At 46.6% G+C, this 11,056-nt stretch overlaps 1 non-coding gene across 1 annotated transcript; it reads left to right on the top strand.

Moving 5' to 3' along the window:
* The first annotated feature begins 3,021 nt into the window (after nucleotides 1–3,021).
* On the top strand, nucleotides 3,022–3,094 carry trnaf-gaa (transfer RNA phenylalanine (anticodon GAA)). Its single transcript has one exon. It is a non-coding gene; the product is annotated as a tRNA-Phe (tRNA).
* The last annotated feature ends 7,962 nt before the right edge of the window (nucleotides 3,095–11,056 follow it).

Genomic DNA, 11,056 nt, shown 5'->3' with positions numbered 1-11,056 from the left:
CACAGATGCTGCCAGACCTGCTGAGCTTTTTCAGCAACTCTGTCTTTGTTCCTGATTTACAGCATCCACAGTTCTTTTGGCTTTTTTTTCTGATTACAGTTTCCTGAACCTTACAGATGCTTCCTTTTACTTTTTGACTAAACTTTCAATATTGCTTGTCATTCAAGGTTCCTACCATCCTTACCTGTCACCCTCATAGGAGCATGCTGGTCCTGAACTCTGATCAACTGGTCTTTACAAGATTCCCACATATCAGGTATGCGTTTACCCTTAATCTTCTGCCCCAATCTAATATCTCCAGTTCCTGCCTAATTGTGTTGTAATTAACATCCCCCACTTTAACACTTTCACCTGAGAACCAGTTTTTGACTTATCTGCAATTATCTTAAACCTTACTGATTTATAGTCACTAATTCCAAAATGTTCACCCACTGAAACTTTGATCACCTGGCCAGGCTCAGTCCTGCACTGAGTGTCAGCCCTAGATTTGAGGGCTCAAGTATATAGAGCTTTCCTTTCCTGATTTATTCATGGAATGTGGGCATCGCTGGTTAAGCCAGTATTTATTGCCCATCTCTAACTGGCCAGAGGGCAGTTAAGAGTCAACCACATTGTAGTTGTTGACTTGCTCAACAATGACCAACTATCACTCATCACCGTACTAGGTAACATCATTGGTGTGCGCCCCCCCCGCAATCCACATCCGGTGAAGCATGGGTTTTCTGTCCTGCTTGTTATTTGTCTCGGTTTGCTGGGATGGTTGGCATCACTTCCAGATTTGTTTCTTAGTGGTTGCTAGGCTTGTTAATGGAGTTCCAGTTTGAGTGCCAGGCCTCCAGGAATTCTCGTGCTTGCCTTTGCTTAGCTTGTCCTAGGATGTCTACATTGTCCCAGTCGAATTGATGTCCCTCTGTGTCCATATGTATTGAAATGAGTGATAGTTGGTCATGTCTCTTGGTAACTAGTTGGTGTTCATGAATCCTCGTGGCTAGTTTCCTTCCAGATTGCCATATGTAATGCTTTTGGCCGTCTTTGCGTGGTATCCTGTAAATAATGTTGGTTCTGTTAGTTGTGGTTGACAGACCACATTGCTGTGAGTCTGGGGTCATGCGTAGTCCAGACTAGGTAAGGATGGCAGATTTCCTTCTCTAAAGGGCAGTAGAGAACTAGAGATAACAAAGTGTAGAGCTGAATGAACACAGCAGGCTAGGCAGCATCAGAGGAGCAGGAAAGCTGACGTTTTGGGTCTGGACCCTTCTTCAGAAAAGAAATGCTGCTTGGCCTGCTGTGTTCATCCAGCTGTACACCTTGTTATCTCAGATTCTCTAGCATTGGCAGTTCCTACTATCTCTTATTAGAGAACAGATTTGTTTTTCCTGACAATAGATTCTTGGTCATCATTAGATTCTTAATTCCAGTTTATTGTTGGATTCAAACTCTATCAGCACAAGATTTGAACTCAGGGTCTCAGGCTGAACATTACCTGGGTCTTTGATTTCATAGCCTGGCAATAACACCACTGAGCCAAAAGTGAAACAGATGCAGTAGGCTGCTGTGTTGCTGGCAAGTCTGTGCAATCCAGAGGAAACGGCTCACCTCTCACCGCCATGTCACTCCAAAAAAAAATCTCAGCTGAAAGTCTTTCCCTAACAACTAGTGAGTCATTGAACAGCCAATAAATATTCTCCATGAGTCTTGGCCGGGTGTAACTCATTGCGGATGTGAAGCTGGCAGTGTGCAGGAAGAGGTCAGGACTGTGTTCCTTGTCTGCATCAATATTTTGCTCTGCATTTGTCTGGAACATTCTGTCACCTGTTCAATAAAACTGGTTCCAATTAAAGGTAGTGATTTATGGGAGTAGGAAATTCTTATTGAAACTTATAGGAATCTTAGCGGGGGTGGGGGAGGTTCTTGACAAGGTCAATGTGGAAAGGTTGTTTCCCCTTGTGGGAGATTCTAAGACCAGAAGGCATTACTTCAGAATAAGGGGCTGTCCTTTTAAGACAGAAATGAGAAGGAATTTCTTTTATCAGGAGGTAATGAATCTGTGGAATTGTTTACTGCAGAGGGCTGTCCAGGCTGGGTCATTCATGATACACAAGGTTTAGAGAGACAATTTTTTTTTACCCAAGGATGGAATGAAGGGGCATGGGGAATAGGCAGGAAAGTGGAGTTGAAGATTATCAGATTAGCTATGATCTCATTGAAAGGCAGAGCAGACTCGATGGACTGAATGGTCTACCTCAGCTCCTTATGGTTGTATTCTGGTCGCTGGACCAGCAACCCAGAGGCACAGGCAATGCTCTGGAGGCATGGGTTCATCAGGGTCAGTGTCCCTACGCCACATGGAGGGCAGCTCATCACCACCTTCTCCAGGCCAATCAGGGATGGATAATAAACGCTGGCCTCACCAACGATGCCTAAGATCCCACGAACGACAAAAGAAATCCCAACAGAGTAGCCGGCAGAGTTTAAATTCAATTAATAAATGTGGAATATAAAACTAGGCCCTTGCACTCCCAGGAGTAACCATGATCTGCCAACTGTAGATGGTGGGACCCCAGCGAGAGCCTCTCTTGGGACTCTGTGTTTTTTCTAAATTATGCTCTTTTTCTTTCTTTATTTTCTTTTGGTGGGTTAGTTGGCAGCATCGGTGTGCCCGCGGACCGGTGGCATTCTCCTGGCAGTTGGAGGCATCGGCAGATGACATAGCTCCTCCCAGTAATTAGAGATGGCGGCTGCAAGGCCATCCTCCTAGTGCTCTGGGCCAGGGGGTAGTGGGGCGTTTCAAGATGGCGGCGCCAGTGAGGCAGTATCTCAGAGGAGGGCAGGCAGAGCGGGACTCTTGGCACGGTGGCGGCCTGGTCTGGCAGCGGGGCCAGGGACACCTGGTTGCAGGGCGTGCACGGGTTCAATATGGTGATAGCACGACGGTGTCAGCGAGGTGCGCCCAGTGGCAAAGAGATGGCACCTGAGGAGCCGTAACTCTTACACTGGAGGATCTGGTGTTGGCATTTGGCAGCCAAAGTAGATCAGTTGGGAGAGCATTAGACTGAAGAACTAAAGGTCCCTGGTTCAAACCCAGCTTTTGGCAAAACGAGTGCACGCTGATCAGGTTTATGTGTGGCATGGTGTCTCAGTGGTTAGCACTGCTGCCTCACTACAACAGGGACCCAGGTTCAATTCCACCCTCGGGCAACTGTGTGGAGTTTGCACATTCTCCCTGTGTCTGCGTGGGTCTCCTCCCACGGTACAAAGGTGTGCTGGCTAGGTGGATTGGCCATGCTAAATCGCACATAGCATTCAGGGATGTGTAAATTAGGTGGGTTATAGGGGAATGGGTCTGGGAGGCATGCTGTGTGGGTCAGTGTGGCCTTGTTGGGCCGAAGGGCTTGTTTCCACACCGTAGGGATTGGAAGGGTTGGCAGTGTAGGTGTTGCTGGTGAACAGCCTCAGGACCCCTGGTAGCGACAATAGAAGGAAGACAGGCTCTCTTTCAGCTACATTTTTTAACTCTTTTTGTTCTTAAGCTATTCAAAATGGCACTGGATTGTGATGACTGTTGAAGCTTTTCACTGTGTATTTTACTGTTTTACTCACTGTAAAATGTGACAATAAATAATTCAATTGAACTTAATGCAGCTTTATTTTGTGACTTGCTCAATGTTCATAACAATGATCCAAGGGATGAAGGGCTTGTCTTATGAGGAGCAATTGAGGACTCTGGGTCTGTGCTTGATGGAATTAAGGAGGATGAAGGGAGGGGTCTGATTGAAACGTGCTGAAACAGAATACTGAGAGGCCTGGATAGAGTGTATGTGGACATTTCCACTAGAAGGAGAGGCTAGGACCTGAGGGCACAGCCTCATGATGAAGAGGAATTTCTTCAGCCAGAGGATGGTGAATTTCCATGGAATAAAATCCCTTCAGTATGGAAACAGGCCATTCAGCCCAACAAGACCACACCAACCTACTGAAGAACATCCCACCCAGACCCACTCTATCCCCATGGCTAATCCACCTAATCTACATACCCCTAGATCCTATGGCCAATTTAGCATGGCCAATCCACCTAATCTGCATATTTTTGGACTGTGGGAAGAACCTAGGGCACCTAGCCGAAACTCCCTTAGACACAGGGAGAACGTGCCAACTCCACACAGATAGTCACCTGAGGGTAGAATAGAACACAGATCACTGGCACTGTGAGATACCATGCCACTTAATCTGTGTGAGTCATTGCCACAGAAGGCTGCATTGCCCAAGTCAGAGTTAAACCAGAGATAGGTTCTTGATTAGTATGGGACCAAAGGAGCTCCTATATCCTAATAGTAGGTAAATATTCACTGACCTTGGGTCACAGATCTGAAGCATTGCCACAACATTTGGTGTAGAGATTGGATTTGCATCCCAACATACAACCAGGATCTTCAGATACTGAAAGAGGAACAACAGTTCCTTCCCAACTTTCACATCCGCAGGATGTCCCAAAGTGGCTTGCCACAAATGGTTTACTTACATTTACTCTCAAAACGCTGGTCCTGCACTTTTGTGAAGAAAACGTGGTCACAATTACTCCAACAAATTGCATTCACAGAGCTGTTAGTAAATCACGCAAGGGCAATTTGCAGGAGCATTATCAACCTCTATATGGCCACTGAGCAAAGCGAGGGAATGCTAGGTTAGATTGCAAAGCACGGTCAAGGTCAGTGTTATGGAGGAGAGCAAGATTGAGAGGCAGTAGATGTCAAGATGACCAATGGGTGAATGAGGAAAGTCAGAGATGTTGTAGAAGCCAGAAGTAGATTCCTTGGAAGGAGGTGGGGCTAGGAGGTATTCCAGATGAAAAAGCAAAGGTGAAGCCGTGAAGGAATTTGGAAACGAGAATGAGAATTTTGAAACCAATTTATGGTTTGGTTGACCGCCAAAGCAGGTTGGTAAGGGCAGGGTAGGGTGGCGGTGGAATGGAATTCAAAGTGAGTTGGGTAGCAGAGTTTGGATGACATCAAGTTCGTGTTATTTACAAACTTCACACTTTGGGAAGCCAAACATGGCAAACCACTTTGGGACATCCTGTGGATGTGAAACTAGGGAAGGAACATCAGTTCCTCTTTAGGTACTCAAAAGGTGCTGATTCCACGTTGGGGTGCAATTCCACAGGTAGTGAAACAGATGAGATGTTCCTGCCTTGAGATCTGTAGGCATTGCTGGCATGGTCAGTATTTGTCACCCATCCCTACTTGGTCCTTGAACCGAATAATTTCTTGGCCCTTTCACAGGGCTGTTAAGAGCCAACCACATTGCTCTGAGTCTAGAGTCACATGTAGGCCAGACAGGGTAGGGTGCTAGATTTTGTTGTCTAAAGGACATTAATGAACCAGGGGGGTTTTACTCACAGTCCATGGTGGCTGTTATGGTCAACATTATTGACACTGGCTTCCAGATTTTGTTGTGAATTCCAAATTCCACCAGTTGCTGTGCCAGGATTTGCATCAGCTGTAGCCTGGGCGTATGGATCATTAGCCCAGTGACATTTGCCTACTATGCCACCTGTGACTGGGGAGGAGCAGGTTTTTACCAGCTATCGCTCTTCAAAGCCAATTCCCCTCTCTCAGGTGATACTTAACAGCCATGAAAAATGTGTCAGGCCCATAGTGACGTTGTTGGACTCTTAAATGCCTTCTGTGCCAAACCCTTCAGATGGGCTGCAGCGGTTCATGAAGGCAGCTCACCTTCTCAAGGGCAATTAGAGATAGACAATAAATGCTGGCACAGCTGCACTGACTATCCTCAGTGTCCTCTCCCAGGGTGGCGAGTATTGCATGGTGATCTATTCTGTTGAGGTCTATGTGAGATTCCAACCAGGAAATATTTTGGAAGGTAGAGCTAAAAAAGGCAAGAATTAAAAGTTTCTATAGTGCTAAAGCTGGGTATTGGAGGGTTGGCATATGGAGGGAAGTAGGAATTGTGGCCCTAGTAGTGACAGTAATGTGGATCATCTCACCTTGGGAGGAAGTATGGCACGCAATTGCAGTAGTTTAGATTATTAGACAGTTGTCAGGCAATGGAGCAAAATTTATTATGGAGAATGAGAATAACGGCTTCAGTCTTCCTAATGTTTAATTTTAAGGAATTACTGCTCATCTGATACTGGATGTTGGATAAACAATATGTGACAAATAAGAGTTGAGAGTGATGACAAAGAGCAGGACATACTCTGATTACATGTTGAATGTTGGCTTAACTTCTGTCACTTGACACTTCAAAACACAATCTCAAGTAGAGACTTCTCCCTGGCAACTACTGAGTCACTCAACAGCCAATCAGTATCGACCAGTTGGAAAGTTGGCTTTCTGGGATTTTAAGATAATAAAATGTGAGGCTGGATGAACACAGCAGGCCAAGCAGCATCTCAGGAGCACAAAAGCTGACGTTTCGGGCCTAGACCCTTCATCAGAGAGGGGGATGGGGAGAGGGAACTGGAATAAATAGGGAGAGAGGGGGAGGCGGACCGAAGATGGAGAGAAAAGAAGATAGGTGGAGAGAGTATAAGTGGGGAGGTAGGGAGGGGATAGGTCAGTCCAGGGAAGACGGACAGGTCAAGGAGGTGGGATGAGGTTAGTAGGTAGATGGGGGTGCGGCTTGGGGTGGGAGGAAGGGATGGGTGAGAGGAAGAACCGGTTAGGGAGGCAGAGACAGGTTGGACTGGTTTTGGGATGCAGTGGGTGGGGGGGGAAGAGCTGGGCTGGTTGTGTGGTGCAGTGGGGGGAGGGGATGAACTGGGCTGGTTTAGGGATGCAGTAGGGGAAGGGGAGATTTTGAAACTGGTGAAGTCCACATTGATACCATTAGGCTGCAGGGTTCCCAGGCGGAATATGAGTTGCTGTTCCTGCAACCTTCGGGTGGCATCATTGTGGCAGTGCAGGAGGCCCATGATGGACATGTCATCTAAAGAATGGGAGGGGGAGTGGAAATGGTTTGCGACTGGGAGGTGCAGTTGTTTATTGCGAACCGAGCGGAGGTGTTCTGCAAAGCGGTCTCCAAGCCTCCGCTTGGTTTCCCCAATGTAGAGGAAGCCACACCGGGTACAGTGGATGCAGTATACCACATTGGCAGATGTGCAGGTGAACCTCTGCTTAATGTGGAATGTCATCTTGGGGCCTGGGATAGGGGTGAGGGAGGAGGTGTGGGGGCAAGTGTAGCATTTCCTGCAGTTGCAGGGGAAGGTGCCGGGTGTAGTGGGGTTGGAGGGCAGTGTGGAGCGAACAAGGGAGTCATGGAGAGAGTGGTCTCTCCGGAAAGCAGACAGGGGTGGGGATGGAAAAATGTCTTGGGTGGTGGGGTCGGATTGTAAATGGCGGAAGTGTCGGAGGATGATGTGTTGTATCCGGAGGTTGGTGGGATGGATTTTATGTTGGTGCCACCTGCCTGTAGTTGGCAGCACTGCAAACAAAGACAAACAGCAACATCCTAAAACTGTACAAAATAAAGAACAAAGAACAAAGAAAATTACAGCACAGGAACAGGCTCTTTGGCCCTCCAAGCCTGCGCCAATCCAGATCCGCTATCTAAACCTATCACCTATTTTCCAGGGACCTCTATCCCTCTGCTCCCTGCCCACTCATGTATCTGTCTAGGTACATCTTAAATGATGCTATCGTGCCCACCTCTACCACCTCCTCTGGCAACACATTCCAGGTACCCACCACCCTTAAACTTTTCCCCTCTCACCTTGAAATCATGACCCCTCATAACTGAATCCCCCACTCTGGGAAAAAGCTTCTTGCTATCCATCCTGTCTACAACCCTCATGATTTTGTTGACCTCAATCAGGTCGCCCCTCAACCTCCATCTTTCTAATGTAAATAATCCTAATCTACTCAACCTCTCTTCATAGCTAGCATGCCCCACACTAGGCAACATCCTGGTGAACCTCCTCAGCACCCTCTCCAAAGCATCCACATCCTTTTGGTAATGTGGCGACCAGAACTGTACTCAGTATTCCAAATGTGGTCGAACCAAAGCCCTATACAACTGTAACATGACCTGCTAACTTTTGTACTCAATACCCCGTCCAATGAATGAAAGCATATCATATGCCTTCTTGACCACTCTATCGACCTGCCTTGCCATCTTCAGGGTACAATGGACCTGAACATCCAGATCTCTCTGTGCATCAATTTTCACCAGGGCTTTTCCATATAGCTAGCTCTTGAATTGGATCTTCCAAAATGCATCACTTCACATTTGCCTGGATTGAACTCCATCTGCCATTTCTCTGCCCAACTCTCCAATCTATCCATATTCTGCTGCGTTCTCTAACAGTCCCTTTCACCATCTGCTACTCCACTAATCATAGTGTCATCTGCAAACTTGCTAATCAGATCATCTATACCTTCCTCCAGATCATTTACGTACATCACAAACACCAGTGGTCTCAACACAGATCCCTGTGGAACACCACTGGTCATAGTTCTCCATTTTGAGGAACTGCCTTCCATGACAACTCTCTGTCTCCTCTTGCCCAGCCAGTTCTCCATCCATCTAGCTATGGCACCCTGGACCCTGTGCAACTTCACTTTGTCCATCAGCCTACCATTGGAATCCTTATCAAACTCCTTACTGAAGTCCATGCATATGACATCTACAGCCCCTCCCTCATCTATCAACTTTGTCACTTCCTCAAAGAATTCTATTAAGTTGGTAAGACATGACCTTTCCTGCACAAAACCATGCGACCTATTTCTTCCAAATGTGAATAGATCCTCCCTCAGTATCTACTCCAGCAGCTTCCCCACCACTGATGTCAGACTCACCGGTCTATAGTTACATCGAGTATCCTTGCTACACTTCTTAAACAAGGGGACAACATTAACAATTCTCCACTCCTCCAGGGCCTCACCTGTGCTCAAGGATGCTGCAAAGATATCTGTTAAGGCCCCAGCTATTTCCTCTCTCGCTTCCCTCAGTAACCTGGGATAGATCCCATCCAGACCTGGGGACTTCTTCATCCTAATGCCTTTTAGACTACCCAACACTTCCTCCCTCCTTATGCTGACTTGGCCTAGAGCAATCAAATATCTATCCCTAACCTCAATATCCATCATGTCCCTCTCCTCGGTGAATACCGATGCAAGGTGCTCATTAAGAATGTCACTTACTTACCCTGACTCCTCACATAACTTCCCTCCTTTGTCCTTGAGTGGGCCAACTAGAGAAAGAGGACCCTTTCTCTAGTTACCCTCTTGTTCCTTATGTATGAATAAAAGGCTTTGGGATTTTTCTTAATCCTCGTTGCTAAAGATATTTCATGACCCCTTTTAGCCCTCTTAATTCATTGTTTCAGATTGGTCCTATTTTTCCAATATTCTTCCACAGCTTTGTCTGTTTTCAGTCGCCTAGACCTTATGTATGCTTCCTTTATCCTCTTTGTTAGTCTCACAATTTCACCGGTCATCCATGGTTGCCTAAACATGCCCATTCTATCCCTCATTTTCACAGGGACATGTCAGTCCTACACACTCATCAACCTCTCTTTAAAAGCGTCCCACATATCAAATGTGGATTTACCCTCAAATAGCTGTTCCCAATCCACATTTCAGAGCTCCTGCCGAATTTTGCTAAAGTTGGCCTTCCCCCAATTCAGCACTCTTCCTTTACGACCACTCTTGTCTTTGTCCATCAGTATTCTAAAACTTATGGAATTGTGATTGGTATTCCCAAAGTAATCCCCAACTGAAACTTCAACCACCTGGCCGGGCTCATCCCCCAATACCAGGTCCGGTATGGCCCCTTCCCAAGTTGGGCTATTTACATACTGCTCTAGAAAACCCTCCTGGATGCTCCTTACAAATTCTGCTCCATCTAAACCCCTCACACTGAGTGAATCCCAGTCAATGTTGGGAAAATTAAAATCTCCCATCACCACCACCCTGTTGCTCCTACATCTTTCCATAATCTGTCTACATATTTGTGCCTCTATCTCACACCTCGCTGTTGGAAGGCCTGTAGTACAGCCCCAACATTGTTACCATACCCTTCCTATTTCTGAACTCTGTCCAAATTGACTCACTGCTTGAGTCCTCCAAAGTGCCCTCCTTCAGCACATCCTGTGATGTCACATCAGTGATATCCTCTTTGACCAGTAATGCAACTCCTCCACCCCTTTTACCTCCCTGTCTATCCGGCCTGAAGCATCTATATCCTGGGATTTAGTTGCCAATCCTGCCCTTCCCTCAACCAATTCTCAATAATAGCAATAACATCATACTCCCAGGTACTAATCCAAGCCCCAAGTTCATCTGCCTTCCCTCCTACACTTCTTGCATTAAAACAAATGCACCTCAGACCACCTGTCCCTTTGTATTCATCATCTGCTCTCTGCCTCCTCTTCCCCTTAGTCATCTGAAGACAGCGAGTGGTAGTAGAAGCAAAATATTCTGCCTGGAAGTCAGTGGTGAGTGGTGTTCCACAGGGCTCTGTCCTTGGGCCTCTACTGTTTGTAATTTTTATTAATGACTTGGATGAGGGGATTGAAGGATGGGTCAGCAAGTTTGCAGACGACACAAAGGTTGGAGGTGTCGTTGACAGTATAGAGAGCTGTTGTAGGCTGCAGTGGGACATTGACAGGATGCAGAGACGGGCTGAGAGGTGGCAGATGGAGTTCAACCTGGATAAATGCGAGGTGATGCATTTTGGAAGGACGAATTTGAAAGCTGAGTACAGGATTAAGGATAGGATTCTTGGCAGTGTGGAGGAACAGAGGGATCTTGGTGTGCAGATACATAGATCCCTTAAAATGGCCACCCAAGAGGACCAGAGTTGTTAAGAAAGCATATGGTGTTTTGGCTTTCATTAACAGAGGGATTGAGTTTAAGAGTCGTGAGATCTTGTTGCAGCTCCATAAAACTTTGGTTAGACCGCACTTCGAATACTGCGTCCAGTTCTGGTCACCCTATTATCGGAAAGATGTGGATGCTTTGGAGAGGGTTCAGAGGAGGTTTACCACGATGCTGCCTGGACTGGAGGGCTTTTCTTGTGAAGAGAGGTTGACTGA

Source organism: Stegostoma tigrinum, chromosome 13, assembly GCF_030684315.1.
Source record: "Stegostoma tigrinum isolate sSteTig4 chromosome 13, sSteTig4.hap1, whole genome shotgun sequence".
NCBI classification, from domain to species: Eukaryota; Metazoa; Chordata; class Chondrichthyes; order Orectolobiformes; family Stegostomatidae; genus Stegostoma; species Stegostoma tigrinum.
Note: the sequence above shows the minus strand (reverse complement) of the source record. Positions and strands in the feature narration are given on the sequence as shown.